Consider the following 19,827-nt stretch of genomic DNA (forward strand, 5'->3'; position numbering starts at 1 on the left):
ACACAAACACACACACACAAAAGTGTGGATCACGAGGTCAGGAGTTAGAGACCATCCTGGCTAACACGGTGAAAGCCCGCCTCTATTAAAAATACGAAAATTAGCCGGGCATGGTGGCGGGCGCCGGTAGTGCCAGCTGCTCGGGAGGCTGAGGCGGGAGAATGGCGTGAACCCGGGAAGCGGAGCTTGCAGTGAGCCCAGATTGCGCCACTGCGCTCCAGCCTGGGCGACAGAGCGAGACTCCGTCTCAAAACAAACAAATAAATAAACAAATAAATAAAATAAATAAAAAATAAATAAAAAAAAGTGGAACAGTGAAGAAATGCCTCTCCATTCTTCAGATCTGACTGTTGCTCACGTTCTTCTGTCGTTACACTCATCTTCAGGCTCAGGCTCCATTTGATGTGCTCTGGAGTCTGATACTTGAGCAGGACTCCTCATTTCTCTGCCAGCGAGTCTTCTTCCCACTACCAGATTCACAGGCTACTGTTAATTTCTCTTCGCATATTTTACTATTTTGAAGTTTGTAAGGTTAACTGTAGTTCCATTACTTGGAAAAAAAAAATCCTTTTCCTTAAATAGACAATCTCTATGTCCTAGTTATAACTAGTAACGAGCTTGGCTTGTAGTACATTTAGGTTTACATAAATGTCCTTTTCTGATACGTTTGCTCCCTAACTAGAATCTAACACCATCTTTTAATGTTTTAAATTAATATACAGCAAAATTGAGTTTTTAGGGGAGAGTTTTAGCTCTAGAGGTTTTAACACATGTAAATTCATGTAATAACCATCACAATCAGGGTACAGAATAGTTCTATCACCCAAAATACTACCTCATGCTATCCTTTTGTGGTCACCTTAATCCTTGGCAACTACGGATATGTTCTCATTACCTATAGTTTTGCCTTTTCCACAATATCATATAAATGGAAACGTGTAGCATATAACCTTTTGAGACTGGCTTAGGATACTATCTTTGATAATCCTTCATGTTGTGTGTATCTGTTACGGACTGAATGTTTATGCCCAATCCCAACTTCCTATGTTGAAATCCTAACCCTCAATGTAATATTAGGAGGTGGGGCCTTTGGGAGGTAATTAGGTTTGGATTGTGAGAGTGGAGTCCTTCAACGGGATTAGGGATTAATGCCTTTATAAAAAGAGGAAGAGGCGGGCGCGGTGGCTCACGCCTGTAATCCCAGAACTTTGGGAGGCCGAGGCGGGTGGATCACAAGGTCAGGATATCCAGACCATCCTGGCTAACACGGTGAAACCCCGCCTCTGCTAAAAATACAAGAAATTAGCCGGGCGTTGTGGCGGGAGCCTGTAGTCCCAGCTACTCAGGAGACTGAGGCAGGAGAATCTCTTGAACCTGGGAGACGGAGGTTGCAATGAGCTGAGATCTTACCGCTGCACTCCAGCCTGGGCGACAGAGAAAGACTGTCTCAAGACAAAAAAAAAAAAAAAAAAAAAAAAAAAAAAGGAGACACTAGGTAGGACTCACTTTCTCCTCCTTGTCAGGAAACCATGAGAAGGCTGCTCTTGGCAAGCCAGGAAGAAGGCCTTAGCCAAGAACCGAATTGAATCTAAGGGTGCCTTGATCTTGGACTTCTCAGCCTCTAGAACTGTGAGAAATCTATGTCAGTCATATAAGCTATCCTGTCTATGGTATACAGCAGTCTTGACTAAGACAATGTTAATAGTTGGTTCCTTTTAGCTGCTGAGTACTGGTCCATTGGATGGATGTACCACAGTGTGTTTATTAATATTTACCCATTGAAGTATATTTGGGTTGTTTCCAGATTTGATGATTATAGTTTCTATAAACATTTGTTTTCATTCCTCTAGGGTAGAAAACTAGGAGTGCCATTGATGAGTCATTGGATAAGTACATGTTTAATTTGATAAGAAACTGCCAAACTGTTTTCCAGAGTGGCTGTAACATTTTGAATGATCATCTATAACATATGAGAGTTGAGTTGTTCCATCCAGTATGTGGTCTTGTCGTGATTTTTATCTCATCCTGTAATTGTATCTCATCCTGTAGTAGTATCCTAATTTGCATTTCCCTAAGGGCTAATGATATTGAACATTTTTTCATGTGCTTATTTGCCATTCTTACATCCTCTGAGGTGAAGTATCTGGATACAAATCCTTTAATGGATATGTAATTTGTAAATATTTCTCCTGCTCTGTAGCTTGTCCTTTAATTCTCTTAACAGTGTTTTTCACAGGGGAAAGATTTTTTTAGACCTTATTCTTTTTTAAAAAATTGTGACATATATATATGCCACTATGTATATATTTATATATTTACGTATATAAATATATGAAATTTATGTAAATTTATATATAAAATATACTTGTATATTATATATAGTTATAAAATTTGCTGTTTTAACTATTAAGTGTACAATTTAGGGGCATTAATTATATTCACAGTCAACCGTCACCACTATTTCCAAAACTTTTTCGTCACCCGAAACAGAAACTCTATTCCCATTAATAACTCTTCATTCCCTCCTTTTCCCCAAACCCCAATAACCTTTATTTTACTTTCTATCTTTGTGAATTTGCCTTTTCTAGGTACCTCATATAAGGGGAGTTGCACAATATTTGAGTCTGGCTTATTTCACTAAGCATAATGTTTTCAAGGTTCATTCATGTTATAAAATGTGTCAGAATTAATTCCTTTTTAAGGCTGAATAGCATTCCATTGTATGTATATACCACTTTTATTTATTCAAATGTTGATGGCCACTTGGGCTGTTTCTACCTTTTAACTATCGTGAAGAATGCTGCAATGAACATTGGTGTACAAGTATCTGTTTGAGTTCCTGCTTTCAGTCCTTTTGGCTATATACTTCAGAGTGGAATCACAGTCATATGGTAATTCTATGGTTAGCTTTTTAAGGAGCTTCAGAGGAAAGAGTCTTAATTTTAATGAAGTGCAATTTATTAATTTTCTTAAATGAATTGTCCTTTCAATGCCATGTTTAAGAACTCTTTGTCTAATCCTGTTATGAAATTTCCTCCTATGCTTTCTTCTAAAAGTTTATAGTTTCTGTTTTACATTTAGCTCTATGATCCATGTTGATTTTTTATATATATTATATACAATATATATTTATTTACATTTATATACATTTATATTATATATTTTATGTATAATATATAATATATAATAATGTATATTATAACTGCATGTTATATATAATTATATATAATATATTTAATATATAAAATATATTTAAACATTATATATTATATATTTAATATACATAATATATTTAAATTAAATTTTAAAAGATAAAGACATATATTTAAATATATAATATATAATACATTAAATATTAAATATGTAATATATATATGTATGTCTTTATCTTTTTTTTTTTGAGACAGGGTCTCGCTCTGTCGCCGAGGCTAGAGTGCAGTGATGCGATCTGGGCTCACTACAAGCTCCACCTCCTGGGTTCATGCCATTCTCCTGCCTCAGCCTCCCGAGTAGCTGGGACTACAGGCACCTGCCACCACACCCAGCTAATTTTTTGTATTTTTAGTAGAGACAAAGTTTCACTGTGCTAGCCAGGAAACTCTCGATCTCCTGACCTCGTGATCCACCCACCTCGGCCTCCCAAAGTGCTGGGATTACAGGTGTGAGCCACAGTGCCTGGCCATAAAGTGTAAGGTTTAGGCATGCGTTAATTTTCTGCATATGGATGTCCAGTATTCCACTATCATTTGCTGAACTACTATCCTTTCTCCTTTGAATCCCTTTGCACGTTAAAACAAATCAATTGATTATATTTGCGTGCAGTTTTATTTTGCCCCATTGATTTCCGGCTGGATCCCTTCTCTGATAGTATGTTGTTTTACTATATGTTTATAGTAATTTTAAAATCAAGCAGTGTGAATTCTCCAACTTTGTTCTTTTATTTTTCAAAATTATTTTGGCTATTGTAGTTCTTTTGCCCCTCCATATAAATTATATAATTAGTTTGTCTCTATCTACAAAAAATTCTGCTGAGTTTTGATTGGAAATGTGTTTAATCTGTAGATCAGTTTGGAGATAATTGACATTTTGCATTAATTGAGTCTTCTAACTTTTAAACACAGTATGTGTTCCATTTATAGCTTTTTAGCAAACACAACCTGGACACTTCTGTTAGATTGATACCTGAGTGTTTAATTTTTTTGACCGTATTCTTAATGATATTGTTTTAAAAATTTGAGGTTTTAATTGTTCATTTCTAGTGTTTATAAATCAGATTGATTTTTGGTATGTTGATCTTGCATCCTGAAAACTGGAATAATGGACTCCGTGAGACATAGCTAAATTGAGATATCCTGACAAAACTTTAGTTAAGAGGAATGTCAGGCAAGGGGGTGCTGGTTCCTGGAAGCTGTAGAATGGACCAGTGGGTGAGTGTGGAAGAGGGGAAGTGTCTGGGAATGGAGTAGTGGAAAGGAACTCACACATGTTTCCTGTAAGAGAGCCTACATTTAAGGACTTGCAGAGTGAAGACATCAAGGAAAGTCCGTGTTAACCAGAGGCACATTGAAAAAACTATCACCGTGTCCAGTTAAATAGATACCTGCCCTTTTCCTCCTTCCTCCTCCCAGTCCTGACACGTTGAAGATGCCAGAGACTTGAAGAGGGAGGGTCTTTAAATCAGAGGATGAGATTGGATTCTTGCATTGGACTGTTCTAAATTTTGAAAACCAAAAGTAAGTAGAAAGTTATTAGTTAACAGAGATTTAACATAGCATCGGAGAAAAGATAAAACCACTTCATGCTATGCAAGAACTGGCAACACTGACTTAGAGCCACTTATGTTTCAACCTTGGCAAAGATGTCACATCTCCAGAATTTTATCCTCTAGACTGGATTAAGTGTCCCTCTGACAACCTCCTATGGTCCTGTATTTACCCCTGTTTTATCATATTTAACAAAGTATTTAAAACTCCTGATTTATTCTTTTTATTATTGGGCTGGCAAGTACTTTGAGAGCAGGGCCTATGTTTTGTTTGCTGGTGTGTCAGCATGTTGCCTACCACCTATTAGACATTAACTAATATTTATAATAAATTAAACATATGCAGATAAATTGCATCCTGCTATAAACTGTGCTATCATCTCTATAATTCTATAAATTTTTCCATAAATAAGAAAGCTTTTTAATTAAAACAATGCAGGAAGATAGTTTTTCAATGCATGATTTTTTTTTTTTTGGTCATAGTTGACCAAAGATGAAATGGATTATATAGGGAGATAATGAGTTCTCTTTCATGTTTGGGGGTGGGGATGATGTTCATATCTAAACTGAATGGCCACTTGATTTGGACATTTGTAGTAATTCAGATCAAAGTCAGGACTAAGCCATCCTTAAAGTTCTTTCCAATCCTGAGCTTTTAATTCATGTTTACTATGTTTTAAAATAATAATAGAACTGAGTGCAACATTCAACTCTTGAGTTAATGCTGAGGCTCTCTAAGGCTCATCTTACATATTAACAAAAGGAGAATCTAACAAGCCAGAAATATCCACTTACAAAAATGTTTTAAAGTAATCAGCCCATTTATGATAATCCAACTAATGTATTTTATTAGTTTTAATACAAATATTTCTCATGAGTAATTATTATTGCAACATGGGTGTGAGTCTAAATTAGATAGGGGAAATAGAACCAAAGCTTTGGAAGCCAATGTTAGGCAAACCAATTGGAGAAATTTTAATCCTGAAATCGTGTTAAAATACAGACTCTGGCCAGGCGAGGTAGCTTGTGCCTGTAATCCCAGCACTTTGGGAGGCTGAGGCAGGTGGATCATCTGAGGTCAGGAGTTTGAGACCAGCCTGACCAACATGGTGAAACCCCGTCTCTACTAAAAATACAAAAATTAGCTGGGCGTGGTGCTGGGTGGCTATAATACCAGCTACTCGGGAGGCTGAGGCAAGAGAATTGCCTGAACCCAGGAGGTGGAGGTTACAGTGAGCACAGATCGTGCCTCTGCACTCCAGTCTGGGTGACAGAATGAGACTCTGTCTCAAAAAACAAAAAAACGGATTCTGTTTCAGTGGACCTGGGGTGGGGCTAGAGATTCTATATATCTAACAAGCTCCCATGTGATGCCCATGCTGCTGGTCCATGGACTTCACTTTGAGCAGATAAGTCCTAAAATGGTGTTTGCCGAACTTTGCTATTTGCATAAACCTCATATGGGCAAATGTAGACTTCAGGTTCTTGTCCTAGAACTACTAAATCAGAATCTCCAAGGGAAGGTCCTGGGATATATATGTCTGGTAAGTGCCCCGAGTGATTCTTACATCAGGCAACTTGGGAATCGGTGACCTAAGAACGACCAGGTCTGCCTTTATCATCTCAGCCTCTCTGGGGGAGAAGGGAACCCCAAGGTGCTGGTCTTGGAGGGTGGATGGAGAGCTGAGGGGCAGAAGAGCAGTGATCTCAACTGTGGCTGCATTTTAGAACTACCTGGGGGAACTTTAAAAATTGCTCAGAATCCTTGAGGGTGAGACCTATGCCTCAGTACTTTTGAAGTTCTCTGGGTGACTTCAGTGTGTAGCCAGTGTTGAGAGCCACAGCAGGAAAGGGAGGCGGCTGAGCCAGGGAGAAACAGTCAGCTGTTCAGGAAAACATTCTTGAATAGAATGAAGAACAGATCATTTATTTAGATTATAGGTATGTTCTTTATGCATCAGCTGACCTCTTTTTAATACTGGCTTTCTATAAATGTGGTTTGAAAATAATTTGTACTTTAAGGTAAATCTTCCTTTATTTTCTTTTACTTTTGTGATTGAAGAAATAGGAATTCCATGTCTCCTTTCCATGCCTCCCACTGCATGCTTCTTTCCCCCAACACATCATTATTAACAGACCCTGATGGGAGAATGCAATGTTAACTAACCGAATTAAATACAGAAAAGGCTGGAAACCATCAAGAAAGGCTTGCTGGCCATGAGCATTCCCAGCTAGCAGAGTCCTTTCTGTTCACTAACTAGCTGGCTTTCTGTGGCCATCAAGCTGGGCACTTACAACATCTGATCAACTTGGAGCTTCTAGAAAGGTGTGGACATCAACATAGGAAAGTGTCTACTGAATTTTTATTTTCACTTCCCCAAACCAACCTACCACGAAGCAGAGAGGACCTGTTTTCTCATATCATCACGTCTGATTGATATGCTAAACTTCATCCAAATTCAAACAGGCACACCCTGGTGAGATTTACACTTTCTTCTTTAGTAATTTACTGCTTCCTTCTCCTGTAAATCTAGTAAACCAAATAACAATGGAGTGAGAGGAGAGAAGGAATTGTTCTCATCTTTAAAATAAGAAACACCATGTTTTGGCATAAAGCAGGGTGAACTTGCTACTGTAAACATCAGCAATCCTGTCACAGACAGCTGTGCGCTGGTGGCCCCCCACCCCGGGAAATGTGTACACAGTTGAGACGTACACACTGGACTCAGGCACCAACAATGGAGAATAGGACCTGGAGGTCTTTTCCCAGGTTTTATCTGTAGCAGGCATCAATGTCTAATATAGTAAGTCAGCTACCAAGTTCTCCCAGAAAGAGTCTGGCTTCCTCTGTTTGTATGGAATTTCCTCCATTGTGTGGCTGAAGAGAGATCCAAGTCCACAAAGAGCAACAGTATGGGACTGGATTAATGTCACCTGTCGTTCCTTGTCTGCTCTGCTTCTGGGGAATAACACACTTCAAGCAATACAAAACAATTCCAGACAACTTGAGAGCAATAGCTGTTAATTCCCAAAGATTTTTTCATTAAAAGGTGGACTTATGTATTATTTAAAAATGATAAGAAAAAGTTGTGAACTTTACTGATGCCTTCAAAGCTAACTTGAATACCTCACCATGAAAAAGTTGTTTCAGAAACGATTCTGAACACGATTTTAAGATGTATAAATGTCATTATTGTTTCTGGAGGTTGAAAACAGACATTTGGAATTTTTGCACTGGAAAATATTAGAAAACAGCTTGGGTTTTACAAACTTACCTGAAAATAATACAGCAGTGTTATAAAAACATAATAGAAATTGGAAGCTATAGATTATTGAAGCATAAAGTCACTGGTGTTAGAGCCAGAGATTCTAAAGATAATCTAGCCCAGTGGTTCTCCAAACTGAGGGTGCATCAGGATCCCATGGAGGGCTTGTTAAAGCACCCCTTGCTGGGCCTCACCTCCAGAGTTTCTCATACAGTAGGTTTTGGATGGGGGCTGAGAATTTGCATTTTTAATGAATTCTCAAGTGATGCCGATGCTGCTGATCTGAGGACTACATTGTGAGACTCTCTGGTTTGGTGCTGCCTCATTATACAGTTGAGGCAGCTGAGTCCTGAAGAAGTCAAATGTCTGAGCCTCTTCTTAGGCCTGTTCCCGTCTAGGGTAAACCTTCCACTTGAGTACGAGGTACTACCCACTCTCAAGGACACCACTGTTTTAATAGTTATCCCTTCTCCTGGCATCAACATCTCCTGGTATAAATTCTTTAGTTAATTATGTTAGCCTATAAACATGCTGTGATAGTGTCCATCTTAAGGAGACAGAATGGACTCACATTGCACTCTGCCATGCCCTACAGAAAAATCTCCCCAGAAGGCTGTCTAGTCATTGTTCCACTCCTCTCCTTCCAGTCTCTTGAACTCACTCGAATCGGGCTCTCATTCCAATTATTTTCTTGAAACTGTTCTTGCTGAGGTCACTAGTAACCTTCATATTGCCAAACACAGTGGTCAATTCTCAGGTCTGCCTTGCTTCTCCACCAGCCGCACAGTTGATTACTTTCTCCTTGAAACTCCCGCCTTCATGGGCTTTGGGATACTGCTCTCTTGATTTTCCTAGCTCACCAGCCACTCCTTTTCAGTCATCTTTGTTGATTCTTTCTCTTTACTTTATCTCTAAACATTGGAGTTCCCCAGGGCTCTATCCTTAGATCTCTTCTTTATCTGTACTCCAGGTGATACCATTCAGGAATACTGTCTCTGTAGTGGTCATTTGTAAATTTATGTCTCCAGCTGAATTTCTTCTCCTAAACTCCCAATTTGCACACAGGCAGTTCTTGCTTCATGCAGTAGTGTGGGGCCATAAAAATGACTGTGCAAACTGAGATGGCTCAAAGTGTTCTTAATAATTCGCAATAAAAATTTTGATTGTTGCAGGACTTAAAATTTTGTCAAAATATTAGGCTCTTACTGTTGGTTGTAAACATATGAGGTAATGAAAAAATAAAAAGTAGTATTTTAAAACTAATATTTACTTAGTTTAGTACACTGATTTAAAACATTAGAAACATTGAGAAAGTGTTTCATTTATTTGTAAAACACTTATCAGGACTACTTTGAACAGTGCTTGCCCTTTTGTCATATAACTTTCAATATGGAGTAAGCATCAATTCTACACCTTGGCAAATTATCATATTTCTTTCTAAGTTTGGATCAGCTTCCAACATTTTAGCCTTTGTGCTTTAGATGTTGTGACATATCTCTAAGAGTTATTTTAATGTGAAAGATTTTGCCTGAATCACTTGCTCTGACATATTCCTCTGGAGCATCTTCGTCTTTTTCCTACAACTTTCCTCCTGTATGTCTATAAACTCACCTTCACGAAGTGCTTGTGACTGCATCCCAGTGTCTTAAACAGTGGCAGTGTCAACATTCCTGGGGCAGCTATTTCTTCTATAACTCCATTTATATTTGATTTGAATTTTACTTTTAGTGTTGTCATGTTTTTCCTTGCTGCCCTTTCATCTTTGTGGACCAGTTTCTTCTTTTGATAATCCATTTTTGTGGAATGTCATGTGGGCTTATTACTGAGAGACAGGAGACAACACAGTGACACATTTTGCTGTGTGTGAACTGAATAATAGACGTACCAGTGACCAGCTGGTGATCAATCAGTCAGGCAGACTCTGAAAGAAGTGACATGATTGGTCACTAATGATAGTATACATCTGTTATGTACAGAGTGATTTGTGGATGGGAGAAACAGTGAAACTGTACTTTATGCGATTATTCAGTTACTATAATGTGGCAAATGCAATTTGAATCATATTTTTGGAGGACTGGTGTTATTTAACTAAACCTGGGTAACTGAAGTTTGTGCATGTTGGAATCTTGCAAAGAGAGGACTGCCTACAGCCAACTGCCCATTTGACATCATCACTTGGGTGTTTAATAAATAGCTCACAGTTAACATGCCCTAAGCTGAACTTTTAAGTTCAACCTCAAACTTGCAGTTCTCTTTGTGTTAAATGACAACTCCATTCTTCTAGTTGTTTGGGTCAAAAATCTTAGAGTCATTTTTGATTTCCCATTTTCTATTACAGAACATATCCAATCCATCAACTAATCTTGCCCACTCTATGTTCAAAATATAATTAGAATCCTACCATTTCTTGCTGCTATCATTCTCATCTGGGCCATCATTATCTTCCACTTACATTCCTAAGTGGCCTGCTCACTTCTACCCTAGGACACCTATATCTATTCTCCATGGCAATAAGAATGATCCTTTAAAAATGTGAGTTGAGTACCTGACTCCTCTTCTCAAAATCCTTCTATAGCTTCCTGTTTTAATTAGAGTAAAGCTCTAAGTTTTACAGTGGTCTCCAAGGCCCTATATCATCTCACCCTAGGCTACCTCTCTGACATCCCCTCCTTTCACATCCCCCTGCCCACTCTGCTCTCACTGCACTGGCCTCCTCACTCTTCCCTGAATGGGGCAAGCATTACTTTCCCTCAAGGTCTTGCCAGTTGTTTTTAGCACATGTGGTATGTTTCTTCCCCATCTGTCTATGTGGCTCATTCCCTCCCTTCCTCTATGTCTCTGTACAAATTTATTTTATAATCATGCTATAGAAAATTGTGATACCCATCTTTCCACTTCTCATCTGGGAACCCTTTATTCCCTTATACTGTTTTGGTTTTTTCCACAGCTTCTGTCACCATTCAACATATTACATATTTACTTGTATACTTCCCCTGCAAGATTGTAAGTGTCATGAGGGCAGAGACTTACTCTGTTTTGTTGAGCTTAATCTCCAGAGCTTAAAATAGTACCTGGATCACAGAGGGTCCTCAACAAATATTTGTTAAATGAATGGAAGATGGATATTGCTGGTTTGTGGCAATTATGAAGAACCAGATTTCCAAATATGGCTTCTGCCAAAGCAGACCTGGTAACTGGAATGATAAGCAGGGCAATGACTTTAGTGCTTTGCTTGGTTCTGATTGGGGATACAGGGCTGTCATAGAAGTGTAAAATTTATTGGAAACTTTCTTGTAGAAGTTAATTTTTACCTACAGAGCATACACATCTTGTCTGAGAACTTGTTCTAGTGGTCATTTTGCCATCAACTTTAACTTATTAAACAAATCTAAAAATGTTTTTTCTTTGTATAGATAAATTAAAGCAATTTTTTTAAAAAAATGGTATGTCTATTTTTTGTTTGTTTTCATTTATTTGTTTTAGAATGACGGGGAAAATGGAAGGAGAAAAAAAAAACAATGCTAAAAAGCCTGGAGATGACCACATATGAAAGGACCATGTGTGCAAAGGACTGCTGGAAAATGAATCAGGTAGGAACCAGGAAATATGGTGTTAAGTTGGATTGACCTTCCTTTGGAGAATCTACCTGACACCTCTTATATTTTCTGGGAGGAGTCCCCTTTTTACTCCAGCCATTGCTGGGGTTGCCAGTTACATGTAGGTATAACTTGACAATGCCTCACTTTACATTCACTTTTTCTCACTTTCTTCCCCAGAGTTTCTCCCTTCACTAAGTAGGATACCTGTAGAAATGAATGTGGGCATTCTGGAGCATATGCAAACCTGCAGATGTGAGGGCAATCCTTTGTCAATGGGGTCTGGGAACTGGAAGATAAATGTTTCTCTCTTTCAGCTCCTGGGTGAATAATTCTGAGATGTATCCTTTTTTGTCCTCTTAGAGGATCCCAGAGGAATCAAGCCTCAGTTGCCCACAGTGGTGAGGAGCTAGATTGGGTTGTGCTTCCCTCTTCCTTTTTTTATTCTTCCCAGTCTCCCCCCGCAGCTCTTTGGGATCATACCTCAAAATAAAGCACCTGTACACCGGACTTTGTCATAGGTTCTGCTTTTGTGGGGAGCCTAGGCTAAGACAGGAGTCAAACAGAAGACATTTTTGGGAAAACTTGTGTTAATTGCAACTTTCTATAGATACACTTACCCTGAGATGCTGTCTCCTTGCTGAAAGACCTCCATTAGTTCTTTATGGGCTGAGTAATAAAGATCTAGATCCTTAAAGCAAGACACTTTACACTGTCACCCTGTCCACCTCTTGAACAACTATAAACCAGTGCTTTAATTTCTCCCAAATATACGATTCACATTTTTGCCTTGTGTGTGTGTTTCTCCCAAGGATTAACTCATATATCCTCGTGGAAGCCTTCCTCAACAATTTAGCATGTAACTTTCCTGCCTCCTATGCACCCTTGCTACCCTTTTTGTTTGGATTGCTTATTTGGTATGTATGCCATGTTGTCACAAATTATTATTTATCTCTTTATTTATATGTTCTGACTAAACTTCATTATAATCATCTGTGGGAATAGATTGTATCTTATAATTCAATATCTCCAGCGGTACCTCACACAATGCCCTGAACAATAAATGCTACCCGTGCTGAGACTGACATTGTGGTGACATGATCTAAACCAGTGTTTATCAAAATGTATTCATGGGGTATTAATAGGCATTATAAGAACAAAAGTGTTTTATGTTCAATTAACTTGGGAAACCCTGGAAGACTTCTTTGAATCTTTAAATTAACAAACCTTTGTTGCAAATCTCTAAGAGAAAAACACAATATGTAGTTTTTCCAAACTTGCTAAGCCATAGACATTTTTTTCGTGAAGCATTTCCTTAGGCTAGTCTCCTGAAAGGCATGTTTAAACTACTTCTAAATATATTGATTGATACACTACATAGAAATTCCTGGGATCTATGCAGAATGAGGGTATAGCAGGTAGAAGTAGCTCACAGAGAGAAATAATATATGGCATGAGAGAGGCTTATAACATACATGAAGGGAGAAAATATTCACATCCTAAAAATCACTAATGAACATTGATCAGGAATATCTGTTCCAATACCTAAAATATATTTTTGGCATGTACTTAAATTGCATATTTTTCTTTTTAAAATTTTTAATGTAATAAATTATACTAATAGATTTCTTAAAATTGGGAAATGTTGCTTTCTGGAATAAACTTTGTTTAGTTATAGAATATAACTATTTTAACACATTGCTAGATTTAATTTGTTAATATCTGGTTTCAGATTTTAATTATAAGCATTCTAGTTTTCTTATTGGAATATGTTTGTCAGGTTTTGGCATTAATATTATGATAGAACTGTAAATTGAGTTGGGAAGGCTTCTATTGTTGTTCCTTGACTTTAGAGACAACTCACCCACAAACATCCTGAATCGGGTACCATTTTTAATTGTAGAGCTTTTGTGTGTGTGTGTGTGTGTGTGTATATATTTCAAATTCTGCAGCTGTTGGGTTGTTTAGGTGTTCTACTTATTTAGTTAATTTGGGGAATTTATATTTTGATAGAACATCATTTGTTTCCTTTAGATTTTAAAGTGTGTTGTCATAAAAAAAGTGGTAGCGGGGAGGGGCTGAGATGACTGACTAGAAGCAGTTGCCACCAGAGGCTCCCACTGAGAGAATGAAAATGGCCAATGAATCCTGCACCGGCAACTGAGGTATCCAGATTCTCTCATTGGACTAGGCAGCGGGCGCGACCCTTGGAGAGTGAGGAAAAGCAGGGTGGAGCAATGCCCCTCCCGGGAGCGCAGGGGAAGGGGAGCTCCCACCCCCAGCCAAGGGAGGGGGTGAGTGATTGTGCTACCCCCCCCACAGGAAACCACATTTTTTCCACAGATCTGTGCAACCCACAGGTCAGGATATCCCCCCTGTGAGTCCATGCCACCAGGGCCTTGGGTCCCAAGCACAGAGCTGTGAAGATTCTTGGTGGCCACTTGACGGGAGGCTGCCCGAGACTACTGAGTTTCCAGTGGGAGGATTGACCGCTATCACTGCGGTTTCCTGCTGCCTAAGGTGAATGAGCTCCTGGGGAAAGGGGAAGGAGCCATCACCGCAGCTGCAGTCTGCCGTTTTTCCCCTGCCAGTGCTGGGGAGACTGGATGATTTGGACTCAGGAGGAATTCCCCATGGCACAGCACAGCAGCTATGGCAGATTGTGGCCAGACTGCCTCTCTAGGCTGGACCCTGACCCATCCCTTCTCGCTGGGCAGGGCCTCCCTGTGGGAACTTCAGCAACTCCAACCAGGGGTTTACAGACAGAACTCTGATCTGCCTGGGACACAGCCCCAGGGAGGAGGGGCGGTCTCCACAGATGAGCAAACTTAGTCTTTCCCCCTGCTGGCTCTGAGAAATCCGGGCAGTCCTGATAAGTGGGATTCCCCACAGTGCAGTGCATCCCCTCTGCCAAGGGGCAGCCAGAGTGCTTTGTTAAGGGGTTTCCTGATCCTGTGCTTCCTGACTGGATGAGACCACTCCCCCACTCCCTGCCCACCCACAGGGGTTGCCAGGCACCTTATACAGGAGCATTTCTGCTGGCATCAGGTCAGTCCCCTTCTGGGACACAGCTCCCAAAGGAAGGAGCAGGCAGCCATCTTCGCTGTTCTGCAGCCTCCAGGGGTGATACCTCCAGGTATGGGAGGGACCCAGGCAAACAGGGTCTGGAGTGGACCCCCAGCAAACTGCAGAAGCCTTATGGAAGAAGGGCCTGACTGTTAAAAGAAAAACAAACAAACAGAAAACAACAATAACAACTGCATCAACAAAAAAGTCCCTCCAAAAACCCCATCCAAAGGTCAGCAGCCTCAAAGATTGAAGCTAGATGAACTCACAAAGATGAGAAAGAATCAATGAAAAAATGCTGAAAACTCAAACTAGAGTGCCTTTTCTCCTCCAAATGATCGCAAGACCTCTCCAACAAGGGCATAGAACTGGGTTGAGGCTGAGATGAATTAATTGACAGAAGTAGACTTCAGAAGGTGAGTAATAACAAATTTTGCTGAGCTAAAGGCAGACGTTCTAACCCAATGCAAAGAAGCCAAGAACCATGATAAAACATTACAGGAGATGTTAACCAGAATAACTAGTTTAGAGAGGAACATAAATGACCTGATGGAGCTGAAAAGCACAACACAAAAGAACTTCACAATGCAACCACAAGTATCAATAGCTGAATACATCAAGTGGAGGAAAGCATTTCAGAGATTGAAGACTATCTTGCTGAAATAAGGCAGGCAGACAAGATTAGAGAGAAAAGAGTGAAAAGGAATGAACAAAACCTCCGAGAACTATGGAATTATGTAAAAAGACCGAACCTATGACTGATTGAGGTACTTGAAAGAGATGGGGAGAAAGGAACCATGTTGGAAAACATACTTCAGGATATCATACAGGAGAAATTTCCCAACCTAGCAAGATAGGACAACATTCAAATTCAGGAACTCCAGAGAACCCCAGTAAGAGATTCCATGAGAGGATAAATCCCAAGACACATCATTATCAGATTTTCCAAGGTTAAAATGAAGGAAAAAATGATAAAGGCAGTCAGAGAGAAAGGCTATGTCACCTACAAAGGGAAGCCCATCAGACTAACAGTTGACCTCTCAGTAGAAACCCTACAAGCCAGAAGAGATTGGGGGCCAATATTCAACATTCTTAAAAGAATTTCCAACCTAGAATTTCATATCCAGCCAAACTAAGTTTCATAAGTGAAGGAGAAATAAAATCCTTTTCAGACAAGCAAACGCTGAGGGAATTCTTCACCACTAGGCCTGCCTTGCAAGAGCTTCTGAAGGAAGCACTAAATATGGAAAGGAAAAGTCATTACCAGCCTACACTACAAAAATCATTACCAGTCTAACTCTACAAAAACACATGGAAGAACAAAGACCAATGATACTATGAAGCAATTACATCAACAAGTGTGCAAAATAACCAGCTAGCGTCATGATGACAGATCAAATTTACACATAACAGTATTAACCTTACATGTAAATGGGCTAAATGCCCCAATTAAAAGACACAGTACAGCAAGCTGGATAGAGTCAAGGCCTATTGGTGTGCTGTATTCAAGAGACCCATCTCATATACAAAGACACACACAAGCTCAAAATAAGGGATGTGGGAAAATTTACCAAGAAAATGGAAACACCAAGAAAATGGAAAGCAGAAAAAAGCAGGGGTTATAATCCTAGTTTCTGACAAGACGGACTTTAAACCAACAAAGATCAAAAAAGACAAGGGCATTACATAATAGTAAAGGACTCAATTCAACAAGAAGAGCTAACTATCCTAAATATATATGTACCCAATACAGGAGCATCCAGATTTGTAAAACAAATTCTTAGAGAACTATAAAGAGGCTTAGACTCCCACACAGTAATAGTGGGAGATTTTAACACCCTATTGTCAATTAGATCATCGAGACAGAAAATTAACAAGGATATTCAGGACTTGACCTCAGCTCTGGATCAAGTGTACTTCATAGGTATCTACAGAGCTTTCCACCCAAAAACAACAGAACGTACATTATTCTCAATGCCACATAGCACTTACTCTAAAATCAGTCACATAATTGGAAGTAAAACACTCCTCAGCAAATGCAAAAAACTGAAATCATAAGAGTCTCTCAGACCACAGTGCAATCAAATTAGAACTCAAGATTAAGAAACTCACTAAAAACCACACAACTACATGGAAATTAAACAACCTGCTCCTGAATGACTCCTGGGTAAGTAATGAAATTAGGCATTGTATTTTTAGTTGAGATGGGGTTTCTCCATGTTGGTCAGGCTGGTCTCAAACTCCTGACTTCAGGTCATCTGCCCGCCTCGGCCTCCCAAAGTGCTGGGATTACAGGCATGAGCCACTGCGCCTGGCTCTTTGATTTTTAAATTGTATTTTGTACATTTATACCTAAGTATTTCTTTGGAGCAATTTTAAATGGCATTGTGTTTTTAATTTTAGTTTTCATACGTCCATTGTTATATAAAGAAATAGTTGATTTGTGTGTTGATTAAGCTGTAACCTGACTGTACCGTTTTTTTTTTTTTTTTGGGTTATAAAAACTTTTGATCCCAGTTTATTTTGTGTATTAAAAAAAGTTTTGTAAATAGGGAGATTTATAGACTTAAATAAATTTTACTTTTTTTCTTTCTCAATTACAACTTTATGAATGTCATTGAAATGTTTTAAACAAGCATTTGCTTTGTGTAAGGTAGATTCTGCTCAAAGAGTAGAATAATAAAGCAGCTTTTGTTTTCCATTTTTTTCTGAGTTTTCTTTGATTTTGATAGGGATGTAGAGAAGCTGGTGCCACCCATGTAACAATGTCTGAACTTTGTCAGAGAACTTATCAGAATGAATCTTTTTGTAAAAACCCTGGTGGGAAATAAGTAGTCCTCTTTGATTACTGGGCAGCTCATTGCAATAATACCTAGTTGGCTAACTGAACTTAATTAGCTTTAGGCGGTATTTTGTTTCATTCTGCTTTTTTGTAGATACTTTGGGATTTTCTACACTGTCCTCACATCTGCAAATAGAAACATTTCACCTGTATTTTATATAATTTTTAAACATGCTAAAACTTTGAAAGAATATTACAATGAATACTTGCATATTCACTTAAAATACCCACAATTGTTAACACATGTTGAATGTGTGTGAATGTGTGCATACATATTGGTTGGACATCATGATGCTTTACTTACAAACTCTTCATCACATATATATTAATTATAAGTATATTCTACTATAGTTACATTCTACTATCACACCTCAGGAAACTAACAATTCCCTAATATCAGCTCATATCTAATCCACACTGAAATTTCCTCAGTTTTTCTCCATGACGTGTCTTACAGTTATTTCCTTCAAACCATGACTCCATGAAGTTTCGTGCATTATATTTGGTTATTATATCTCCTTAGTCTCTTATTTTTGAACAGTGTCACCTATTTTTTTTTCCCCTGTGAAAATGACTTTTTGAAGAAACTTGGCCAGTTGTCTTATAGGACATTCTATGTTCTGAATTAGCCTTCTTTTTTCCTTACTGTTACTTTTGTTGTTGTTGATTTTTTTTTTTTTCAGACTTGTTCCTTTATCATTTCTATTTCCCATAAACTGGAAATTAGGTTTAAAGTCTTGGTAAGATTCAAGTTAAACATGTTTGGCAAGATATGTAATAAGTGATGCTTTGTGTTGTGTATCACTTCACATCAGTAAGAACATAACATTAGATTGTCCTGCTATCCGTGATGCTTATAGCTTGATTATGTGGTTAAGATACTAGATCTTGCCACTGTATAAAGGTACATCTTTGTCTTTGCAATTACCAAGTAGCCTGCAGGAATGATGCATAAATGCTGTGAAATGCTTTGATGGAAGCCAGTTGATTCTTTCCAGAGGAATATGTTCTTTGCAAAAGAATCACTTCCCTTTTAGGAACCTTGGAAGATGAATCTCCACCTTGGGGCAGAAGACACGAAGTTTGCAAAAAGATTTCTGACCTTTAAAGCATAGAAAATGTGATTCTGGTGTGCTGCAAGAGAATATTTAATGAATATTCTACATGAGACTAGCTCTATAATTTAATGTAACTATATCAACTAAGGAACATTCTAAGGAATACTTTGAGAGAACAGAGAGTGGGAAAAGTCTGCACCTCAACATGTGGTCTCTAGGGCAGAAGTCTTTCGAGTTTTGCTCTGTGTTGGTAGCAGATAGTCACCTAACGAAGTAGTGGCAAAGACCTAGTGAGACAGGTTTCACTTTGGAGGCTGTCTATTGAGTGAGCATGGTTTTATATAAGGTTTCCTAAAAGAGGATTTGAAGAGTATAATGTTGGTTCGAAGGTGGAAAAAGTTATGCTATTGTCTATGTCAAGTGTCAGAGTGCCCCATGCTCTAGAATTAGTTTGGCACTTTTCCCAGCATTGTGACAGCTCTTAGGTTCAGCCTGGTGTGCTGCTTTGGAGTGAAGGAGGAGGATGCCCAGGGACTTCCTGATGCTGATCCATAGCTTTAGGGTGCTGCTGGAGAGTTGAACCAGAGGTGCCAGAGCAATCAATTTGTTGCCAAAACCATGCCCATAGCCAGTCTTATGAATGAGCAGAGTGGATGAATTGGAATAGTACTGGGTAGTTCCTTGGTTCAAAATATCTCCCTCCTGGAAATGTAGTGTGACAGGAAATGTACCTCCCTGGCTTTGAAGGAGGACAGATCTGGTTTTACTACTTACTACTAATAATGTGATCTTGGGAAAGTTATTGTTATTTTAGTGTTTAATTTGGGCCAGTTATTGTTTTGTTTAATCTTCACAGCAACCATAGGAGACAGTTGCTATTAATAGTGTCTTATTTATGTATTATAGAGATGGGATCTCACTAAGTTGCCCAGGCTGGAGTACAGTGGCTATTTACAGGCCCAGTAATAGTGCACTACAGCCTCAAACTCATGGGTCAAGTGGTACTCCCACCTCAGCCTCTAGAATAGCAGGGACTATAGGGGTGCGCCACTGCACTTGGCTTAATATCTCCACCTTACAGATGAGGACACCGAAGCACTGAGAAGTATGTGTGTGTATATGTGTTCTATGGATCAGGTGTGGGACATGGCAGACAGAGCTGCTGAGGGACCACACCTAAGACGGTTTCCTGACACAAGTAAGGAAATCTTACGGGAAGGGGATAGAGTTGTCTAGT

General features: G+C 39.0%; 1 long non-coding RNA gene across 1 annotated transcript in view; it reads left to right on the forward strand.

The window, feature by feature from the left end:
- Positions 1 to 19,827, forward strand: part of LOC106994444 (uncharacterized) — a 272,647-nt gene that overhangs the window by 128,224 nt on the left and 124,596 nt on the right. Inside the window, exon 4 of the long non-coding RNA XR_001441027.3 lies at positions 11,512 to 11,618. This is a non-coding gene — a long non-coding RNA (uncharacterized LOC106994444). The remainder of the gene's footprint in view (positions 1 to 11,511; positions 11,619 to 19,827) is intronic.

This window comes from Macaca mulatta, chromosome 18 (genome assembly GCF_049350105.2).
Source record: "Macaca mulatta isolate MMU2019108-1 chromosome 18, T2T-MMU8v2.0, whole genome shotgun sequence".
NCBI lineage: Eukaryota > Metazoa > Chordata > Mammalia > Primates > Cercopithecidae > Macaca > Macaca mulatta.